General features: G+C 31.6%; 1 protein-coding gene across 2 annotated transcripts in view; it reads right to left on the bottom strand.

The window, feature by feature from the left end:
* The window catches only part of LOC117170267 (probable kinetochore protein nuf2), a 37,069-nt gene that overhangs the window by 10,298 nt on the left and 15,749 nt on the right, over positions 1 to 11,022 (bottom strand). The gene's annotated exons all lie outside the window — the stretch shown is intronic.

Below are 11,022 nucleotides of genomic sequence, written 5' to 3'. Positions count from 1 at the left end.
AAAATGATCCTTACGGAAGTATGGATGTTGCCTTATGTATTGAGAAAATAAATGATAAAACGCGCCACAGTTATCTTCACATAAAGAGTAATGACACGCTGATTACCCGTCTATTAGTGAGATTTTTGGGTCTTATTATATATATTTAGGCCATAAGGTTTGAAACGTATATTTGATTGTTTGTATATGTAAAGCCAAGGTCATAGCCGGGGGGGGGGGGGTAAACCCCCACCAAATTTCTTGAAATATGTACATAATATACATATGAACCGCTGGCGACCAAAAGGGGACTTGGCCCGATTCAGCCTGAGAAGTATTGTCCTGAGTGTCAATTTTAAAAATCTTTCTAATTTCAATTTTAAAGACTGATACTTGTAGAGAATTTCAAGGCGCATCTTTTTTTCCTCTTGCAAAAATGTATAGATTTTGTAGTTCTTGAGATAATTGGTAAAAAGTGGATTTTTTGAAAACGAAAAATTCCAATCTTTTTTCACTTCAACTCGCGCTAATTTAGCCAATTTTCATCATTTCCCGATTTCACCAATACAAGGTACGTGTTTAAGTCTTCTGAAACTATCTAAGAAAGAAAAACGAGATATTGTAATAAACAAAAAAGTTATTAATTTTTTTTTGAGGCAATGCAAAAATCATGAATTTTAACCTTCAAGTGCCTCGTTTAGCGAACGAATTTTAAGCTAGGGAAAGTTTTCAGCGAGAAAGTTTTTCATTAAGGTTCAAAGAAGTTTTCTGAAAAGTTTTAGATCAATTGGATTAATAGTTCAAAAATTATGAATGTTTTAAAATCCAAGCGGTAATCTTCACGCTGCCCAAAAACGTGCCTGGCCGGCTACGTACGCGTTGCAGCGAACAACGTGAAGGTCAAGTCAATCTTACGAAATCAAATGCACAACAGTAGCTCCAGATATTATCATTAAAATAATTTATTTATTAAACATTTAACATATAATATTATGCATATTATTGAACAAAAATAAATTAATCAAACAATATTTTATTAGAAAATACTTTTAGTCATTTTCGTCACTCTCTTCAGTTTCTTCGGCATCTGGATTCTGAGTTTGTACTTTTAAAAAATATGATTCAAAAAATTCTTTTCCTCTAGCGCTTAAATACTGGAAGAGATTTTTTACATCCTTTATTTTGGCAGCTTTTAATCCAATTCGGGGCGGAGGACTTTTCGAAAGATTTTCTGGTTTAAGCGTAGGCTTAAAGAAAAAAGTGGTTGTATTTTGCAACTCATAGTTGTCAAAAACATCCACTTTTCCATCAGGAAAAACATGCAAAACGAACGCTTTGCTGATTTGGAATATTTTTGGGTTTCGCATTTTGCCTTTGAAACATTTTTCAAAATCCTGCAGAAGATCTTCACACTTCTCGGCCATTGTGAATGAAGGTGAACGAGCATTGCGAATCATTTCTACATATTCAGCTTCAGTTTCAATTCTTTCTAATTTTTTCAGCTTTTGCGAATATGTGCCAAAATTCCTATCGCACTGGCAATAGGAATGGCCTCGAACTGTAAACACATATTTAATCTCGCTTTGCAAATAAATGGACAATAAAACCAAAAAATGAAATACTGTGTAGTTTTTATTTTGTCCCGGATATGAGTCTGAAAATAATGTTATGCTGTTGAACTTGTTTTTAACAAATTCTTTTAATACCGCGTATTTAATAAAACTGCAAACAGAGTTAGCACCCTTCTTTACAATTCCCTCAAGAATAGGGAACATGTAAATGTGGTTCGTAGTATGTACATGTACGTTAAATAGAAAAAGCCATGCTAAACGTAGGTAAAACTGCGCGGACACGGATATTTTTGGTAGTGGAAAATTCTGTGAAAAATCAAAGCAGGATTCAATAGGTTTGAAAGAACTCTCTGGGATTAGAATATCTTTAGCAATACCGTCTTTTTTAGTTTTAGACTTTGTAATGTATTCTTTTCCCTAAAGACATAACAAATAATGCTATTAACTTCGTCATTAAATCATTATTTAAAAAATCAAGATTAAAAAAAGTCATAAAATGTTAAATTTATGATTAAAATTTATTTAAAAATTGTATTGACGGTTTCCAATCGTACCTGATTTCTGGAACATTTTTTCTTATTTTTAATCCACGAATCTTCATTTCTAGTTCTTTTTCTACCTTGTTTCATTTTAAAATCTTTTTCTTTTTAATTAATATTCTCAAAAATATCTAAAATATCTCAATAATCTCAAAAAAATGCTTTTCCAACTATTATAAGAAACAATCACTTCGCTGATTCTATGCTTTATTTGTAGAATTTCATAGAAGATGATAAAAAAAGTTACTGTTGTGCACTTGTTTTGGTAAGATTGACTTGACCTTCACGTTGTTCGCTGCAGCGCTTACGTAGCCGGCCAGGCACGTTTTTGGGCAGCGTCAAGATTACCGCTTGGATTTTAAAACATTCATAATTTTTGAACTATTAATCCAATTGATCTAAAACTTTCCAGAAAACTTCTTTGAACCTTAATGAACAACTTTCTCACTAAAAGCTTTCCGTAGCTTAAAATTCGTTTGCTAAACGAGACGCTTGAAGGTTAAAATTCATGATTTTTGCATTGCCTCAAAAAAAAATTAATAACTTTTTTGTTTATTACAATATCTCGTTTTTCTTTCTTAGATAGTTTCAGAAGACTTAAACACGTACCTTGTATTGGTGAAATCGGGAAATGATAAAAATTGGCTTAATTAGCGCGAGTTGAAGTGAAAAAAGATTGGAATTTTTCGTTTTCAAAAAATCCACTTTTTACCAATTATCTCAAAAACTACAAATTCTATACATTTTTGCAAAAGGAAAAAAAGATGCGCCTTGAAAATCTCTACAAGTAGCAGTCTTTAAAATTTAAATTAAAAAGATTTTTAAAATTGACACTCAGGACAATACTTCTCAGGCTGAATGCGGCCGTATCCCCTTTTGGTCACCAGCGGTTCATATACTCTCCTGTGTACCACCGCATACCCCCTCCCACGAACCTTTTTCCTTCTATGTATACCCCGGCGAACAATTTTCCTGGCTAATGACTTGCATAAGGCCATGAAATACTTCCCCTATTCCCACTTTACCGATATATTTTGGAACTTAGTGTGCACACGAAATGAGATATCGAGTTAAAGATTTGCGAATTTAAATAAGGGTTTTTTTTTTGTTTAAAATTTTTTTTAATTTTAAAAATGTAGCGCTATACAAACGCTATCCTTTTTCTTCGGTGTGTTTTGTTTAATTTTCCAAATAATCAACAAAATATCTCGTTTAGTGTGGACGTAGAGTTGTTCCAAAAATGTTGATAAGGTAGGAATCGGGCAAATATGACCGCATGTCATGGCTTTAAGGGGCTCGTTTATTGTCAGAACTGTTTTTTAAATGGTTCTTTGAAATTACTTTTCTGACAAACGATTAGAATAAAAAAATTTATAATCTGTATATAATTTTTATTGACATTTGAACAAACTTTGGGAATTTTTTAAAGCTAATATATTGTATATAATAGGAGGCACTCCGCCAAATAGGAACACATAAAAAAAAGAGGTGCTCCACTACTGCCATGATTCCGGCTGCTCTGCTTGTCTGAAATTAAAAAACCAAACATCATTTTAATTGTGAGACTTAAGGCTCTATATAGAACTAAAATGAAGTCAGAATATTAAAAAAAATTTTACGCATTAGAAAAAAATTCAATTTTTCGCAATTTTGGGGTCTACCTAGCTGATATAAAAAAAACTAGCGAAGCAATCTTCATTATTTTAGTTCAACAGCTATATATGTACTAAAGATGCTGTGAAAATTTGAGCAAAATCAGTTAACTTGTTTTTGACATATTATGGCAGCAGTTTGAAAAAATCGTATTTCGAGAAAAACGCGTTTTAAATTTATTATATATAATTCATAATAAAAAAATGATCTCACCATAAAATCTGCTATGCCCGGTCCATACAGCACACCTTCCTCTTCTTCCAGGGGCACACAAACCATGTGTAAAAAGTAGCAGTTGCTACCCCAATTAGGGGGTGGGTACCCAAGAGGTTGGGTGGGCGGGGTGTGGGTTTGAGTGAGATGGACTGGAAAATGTAGAATTTACTAAAAATAATACTAAATCATTCATAATTGTAAGTAAAAATGAAGGAAAACCTTTTTTGTCATGAGAAAATAGCCCGTCGCTACTCCGGTCGCTGAGGGAGTGTGCGCCGCTGTCTTCTTCAACTAATACACAAAAGAGCCAAGTAACAACTGGGTTTGAAGATATTCGATGCAAAAGCTAGCGCTGCCCCGACCTGATGAGGGGGCTCCAATGCGCTCCGTTTACCTGCTCCGGTTTAGGATTGTAACTTCTGAACGGCTTCCGATATCGAAAAATCCTTTTACCCACGTCCTCGACACATGTTTTAGATTTGATTTAGAAAAAAAAAATTATATATTTTTTTACCTGAAACCATTAGGCCGGGAACCATTAGGGGATAACTTATTCGAAAGTTTTTTAGGGAAATGGAATAACTGTATAATTTGTTATTTCTGTGTAATTTTTGTAAGCGTTAACAATACTGAAAGAAAATAGTATAATCTACAATATATCAAGGTTTTAGAGTAATATTTGTAATATTTCTCCAACTGTGGACTTTTAAAGTTTCCCGAGTATTATCCTTGGAAGGGCCGCAGTGCGCGATTACTCAGTCAAGTATATTATGCAGTAATGTGCATTCCAATTGGAAATGGCTGACTGTTTATGTTTAGACCCCCCCCCCCCCCCCCCCCCCCTCCCGAACACGGTCCAAGTCTATTTGAAGGAAACCCCTGACACTGGACCGAAAGCGGGAGTTTCATATATAAAAAAAATATTTGTAAGTGAAGTTGTTAATTTTCTAATAAATAATAGCTGAACAATTATTCATTTAGGAAAAATTCAAGTAAGTTTAAGAGACATTTAGACGATTTTGAAAGATTCAAACATTATTTGAAACTAGAAAATATTTTTAAAAGTTATCGAAACAAAATATAGATTTTTTATGATTTTGAAATAAAATTTTGAATTTATCTTAAGATTTCTGGGAAAATTTTAAATAACTTTATTTTTTTAAATTACTTTTAACGGAATATTAAAGTAGGTCTCAAGATATCCAAAATGGTCAAAAAATAAATTGGAACGTTCGAAGAGAATGTTTAAAATTTTTCAGAACTTAGTCAAAGTTTTAGAAAAACTTAGACTCATTAGAAAAAATACTTAGAATTTTCGAAAGAATTTCAAAAATACAGTAAACTTCCACTTATGTGTATACGCTCACGAATGTCCCGCTCTGGAGGAGCCCCCCCCCCTCTACCGCGAGACGTCCGGATATTTTTGTCCAGCAACGTTGATCGGCTGCCTCGACGTTGCATCGATAAGTATCGATATCGCTGTATCGATGTGCAATAATAAATAAATATTTTATAAACTAATCAATCTGAGCTTGCAATTATTAATGTAGAAAACATCAGACCGTAATATTTGAATATTCTACAAGTGATATTAGGATCCACACTGTTTGAAACGCTGTAAAATAACAAAATAAAGATTTGTTACGCTACCGGGGGGGGGGGGGAGTATACGTTTTGTTACATTGCGTTACAAACGGGGAGGGGGGGGGGTCCAAAATTGGTTGAAAATTGCGTTATCTAATATGTGAACGGCCCCCTAGCTGCGCGGGGACATAAGTGGAAGTTTACTGTACTTATAAATATGAAAAATCACGGAGGATTTATATATTTCATTCATTCATAATTTCGACAAAAATGATATACACCAAACTCTCGCGCTCAGTCACCCCGTTCTCAGCCTTCCTAAAACTGCTGGATACCACAGTTTCTCAAGGAAGCAGAACGAGAGCGGTTGCGACATTAATATAAATTCCAGTTAGAAACGAGTCAGGCAGCCCTCACTGTTTACGTTTCGATCCCCCCGAAACCAGTCCAAGGCTATTTGAAGGCAACCCCCGACACTTGACTGAAAGCAAGAATTTGGTGTAGTCATATTATAATGATAACAACAGCGGATTAGTCTGGATTTTTTTCGGGTGGGGTGGGGCTTCACTTTTTTTCGGAGTGGGCTTGTGTTTATGTTTAGGCAAAGAGTGAGGGAAAAGGGAATTGAATAATGAAAATACGCCAGGGGGCTTAGCCCCCTGGCTACGCCGCTGGATAGAAATTTTAAACTTTTAACTTCTAATAATAATTCAATAAACACAACAAAATAAACTATAATAGATCATAACATTTTAAATCTCAGAATGCGGAGCTAAATATTTAATTTTACCATCAATGAGCTGTTTGTTTCCGTCATGATTTTAGAATTATTATTTACTGACATGCTTTATTATTATTGAAAAAAAAAATTTCGATAGAAATTTGGGCACAGCGTTAAGTTTTGTATTATTTTTATTCCTTTCTCCTATGGAATGAAATGCAAAAGTCAGCCGTCCTGATCGCAGCGCCAACTGTCAGATTTGTTACTGGTCCGGGTGCTCAGAAAATCTATTACTGCATACACCTACATAGTCGATGCACAGTACGGTGGTCCAAAATTTTATTTTTTAGAATTTTTATGAATACCGGCCGGTAATTGTTTTCATATCTACACAAAAATAAATGCATTTTTTTCTCGACGTTTTGAGAACCCCTGGGTCAGAGAAAATAGTTTTAATAGTCTTACGTCGTTGTTGTTGTTGTCGTTGCAGTCTGTAAACAAGGTAATATTTGAAGGAATTATTCGATTGGATTCCCCTTTGGCACTCTTTATAAGGATATGAAAAGAAAGTACGAGTTCGTTAGCCAGCTTTTTTTGAAGAAAATTTCAAAAGTTAGGAAATTGAAACATTTTTGTGGCCACTTTTTTTTTAAATATTTAAAATTTGGTTCGACAGCTATTTATAGTAGATCAGAAGACGAACAATTTCTCCCCGTTACTTTTTTTGATAAAATACAAATTACTAAAGTTATAGCATTTTCGAAATCAAACAAACCAAACGAAAATTAACATTTGAACCTAAACAAAGCGTGATATGGGAAAAAGTCAAGAGAAGAAAAACGTTAATTTTCCAAGGCCCTACAAGATTGTCTAGAGAACTTTTTGAACTTTGTTAACAAAAATTCAAAAATTCAAATTTTCATCGTAAAAAAATTCATGAAAAAGCAATAGCTCCATTTTGTGGAAAACAAAACAAAATACGAAAAGAGATAGATTGACAAAAATTGTTGTTATTTTTAAAAAATAACATTGAAAATAAAATATATTTGAGTACAACGATACAAGCTATGAGAATAAGAGAAACAAAATTAATTGACCCAAAATATATAATACAAATTTTTTGCGAATATTTTTTTGATAGGAAGCGCAATTTTTTTTTAATCGTAAAAAATAAGATTAAAAAAAATTATAAAAGCAAGGCAATAAGAATAAGAGTGTTTCAATTTCAATGCATATTATGAGTAGTGATGATATATATTTATTAAAATGATATATGTTTCAGCGCAACTAAGAATAAAATTTAACGCAAGATATATCTTAACAAATATTAAAGTAATCATGATGAATACAATTTGTACTTTATTTTACAAAATATAAATACCCAATCCCAGGCAGAGGTACATAAAAAATGTATTATATTTTATATAAAAGTGTTGATCATAATGTAGAAAATTTGATATTTTGGGCAGAATCGAGTGCGAAACACGTGATGCGCTACGACAATGTGTTCGCTAAGGCCGAAAGAGTTTAAAAAAAAAAGAGTTTACAATCGCTAAATTACAGTTGTCGATTCGTTGATCTTAAATTTTGTAAGTTATGTACACTAATGTGGGAGAAATGCAAAGACCGAGCACGAATATGCGAATGTGATAAAAATACAAAGTCCGAGCGCGTACGCGTGGTAAAAACAAAATCGAGCGCGAGATAAATACATCATCAAGCGAGCCGCATGTTGAGCGCAAGCCCCATCAAGTTCAACACGCATTTCCCATAAGAAAAAAATAAGTTTTTGTAAATTTTATTTAGAATCTTCAATATTACTGAATCGAGTTGAAACTCTACATTTCTATTCACAATTAGCTATAGAATACGAATAAAATAGCACTTTTCTAACATCACCTCCGTAAGTCTGTTTTAGAGGGTCTCAAAGAAACCCCATACGTGAAAAATGGGGTTTGCGATATTTTGGCGCTTATTATAACTATTTTTCGTTTTTTTCTTTTTTTGAAAATTGCTTCTGATACATAAAATACCAATTCAAACTGATAAATAGATGTTAACAAGAGTGATTGTATAACGAGTTTATTATAATTGTTAATAATATTCTCTTAGAATAATGTTACAAAATTTCATATTAAGAAAATTTCACTTTTAGCCCAATTTTAAATTAAAATGATTCAAATATTTATTTATAGCCAAGAAAATTAATTATTCAAACAATTCATTATTATTATCAATAATATTCCATTTGAATAATGCTGGCTAAAAAATTTCATAAAAAAACGCGACATTCTACCATAAAGCAAAGAGAATATTATTAACAATGACAATAGATTGTTTAAACAATTATTCTTGTTAACTTAAATGAATTATTACTTCAACCCACTTGAAAATTGGGCAAACAGCCAGAAATTTCAGAAAAAACAGTATCTTTCTGGCACTATGGGCAGGAGAAGCCCCAACAAATTTATGAGCACGAATTAACCGTACTAAATTCTAGAAAATGGACCACGAGTCGACTTTTACCAGTAATTGACATCACTAACTAAAGGTAAAGTGGGTTAGTATACAGTGGCAAACGTCAGCATACGTTGGGCACCCACTCAAAGTAGACTTTGTGAAAATGGGGGGTCTTTAATACCCGTTGTGCCGTCAGTGATAAAAAAAGTGATTTTCAACAAAAATTTGTGCCATTGATTAAGTGATTTTCGTTCAATTTCCAACGTAAGTTTATCACCGAAAGTGTAATACATTTTTTTTCATTGTTTCATAGTCTCTTGCTCTCGTAGATGGCCTACAATTTACAGCGATGCTTGCTTCGTGAACAAGCAATCGCTTGTAATCGCGTGCAATCGCCTGATGTGCAATGAGCAACCTGCAGCGCGACTGTGTAGGTTTGAAAGAATAATTATAACTTTGAAAAACTGTTTTTTATGTTCCTATTGTATTTTTTATTAAATGTTTTTCTGCATTCAAATAAAAATAAATTGATTTGAACATGGAAAAATATGGTGTTTTATTTGACCAGAAAATCGACTTTTCATTTTGTAAAATAAATACGTTTTGGGAAGCATCAATAATGCAGTAATTTTTTTCTTATATCGTACTATCTCAATAGTATAACCCTCTATTTTTAGGCGAAAATAATAAAGAGTACGTGAGTTATGAATTTTTAAGTAAAAAAATTCACTTTTTTCGTTTTTTAAGAATCAAATCAATCGTTTCTTCGACCGTCAATGTAAATATGAGTAAGAATTTTTTGTAGCTCTTACGGTCTTCGTTACATTAAAAGAATAAAGACGATTTACTAGAAAGTTCGTTTATTGAAATTCTGACGTTTCGATGGAACAAAAAAAAGATTAATAAATTAACAAATAGCAGATAAATTAACAAAAAATAATAGTACTGTCTCCAACACATTACATAGTTTCATTGCACCTTGTTTCAATATTTGATGAAATTCCATTAGATTTTCTTTTTTTATATTATTTAAAACCAGAAACCTTTTGCAGAGGGAAAACAATTATTTATATTGTTTAAACAATATTTATGATATTTGTTTAAAAAATTAAATTTTGTCCCCACTTTTTTCTGAAAATCTCTTTATATAGTAATTTCAGAATACAAAAAGTTGTTGAAATAAATTGTATATCAATAATTGGTCGAAAATTCCACTATTGGATTAAAAGTTGAAGGACTTTGTTAAAAGTGTATTGTTTGGTGCATGGCTTTAGTTCAGAATTGATATCTTTGGCTGACAATTTTAATTTTTTTTGAAGTCCTTGACTTTAGTTAAAAATTCATCTGTTTGATTAAAATTTTAACTATTTTTATTAAACATTCGTTTATATTGAAAAAAATTAATTTTTTTTATTGAAAATGATAGATTTCATTTTTTGATACAATTTATTTTTCTCAAAAGAAAATGCAACTATTTGGCCGAAAATGTATCTTTTATAGTTGAAAATCCAATAGACTGTTTAAAAATTCATTTTTTAAAATTCGCCTTGTTCTCCAAAAAATTCATCTTCTCGGTTGAAAATTCATGTTTTCGGTTTAAAATTAAATTATTTAGTACAAAATTATTTTGTTTTGAGAATAAGAAAGTTTTGTAAAAATTTATTTTGATTTTTTCTTAAATTTCAAAAAATTGTTATTTACATTTATATTTTCCATGTGTTTTTGGACGGCCCATTCTGAATACTTTTGAATCCCCTATAATATTTTTTCGCAAGGGTTCAAGTTATTACTAAAGCTCTAAAATAATTAATTATAAATAATTTTGATCTCTTCCAGATCTTATCATGAAAAGAGACCATGGGAAAGTAATTTTGGAAATCGATAGTTTCAGAGTTGTTTGTGGATATTTAGGGAAAAGAAGGCAATAAGTTGTTAGAGACAGTAAAAATAGATAAAATGTCCACGTGGCGTCGTAATAAAAAAGGTTAATGTATTCGTTTAACTCGCATAATAAACAAGCGTGGTATTGTTATTATCCATTGCGAATAATCATCTACGATTAATCTTATCTCTGATCCGCAGAATATTAATGAAAAGTAAATTTTGTATTTTTTGTATATGTGAGTAAAGCACTAAACTATTTACATTTAATAACATATTTCAAAAAACTGATAAATAAGTCTTCATACAATTTTATTTATTTCAGTTTCATTATATTTTCAGTAGTGTCTGATATAGAATATTAAATTTCTCACCATTAATTGTTTAAATACTAAATAAATAAATAAAGACATTTTTA

The sequence above is a fragment of the Belonocnema kinseyi genome, chromosome 1 (assembly GCF_010883055.1).
Source record: "Belonocnema kinseyi isolate 2016_QV_RU_SX_M_011 chromosome 1, B_treatae_v1, whole genome shotgun sequence".
Lineage (NCBI taxonomy): Eukaryota > Metazoa > Arthropoda > Insecta > Hymenoptera > Cynipidae > Belonocnema > Belonocnema kinseyi.
This window is presented reverse-complemented; position numbering and strand designations above follow the sequence as displayed.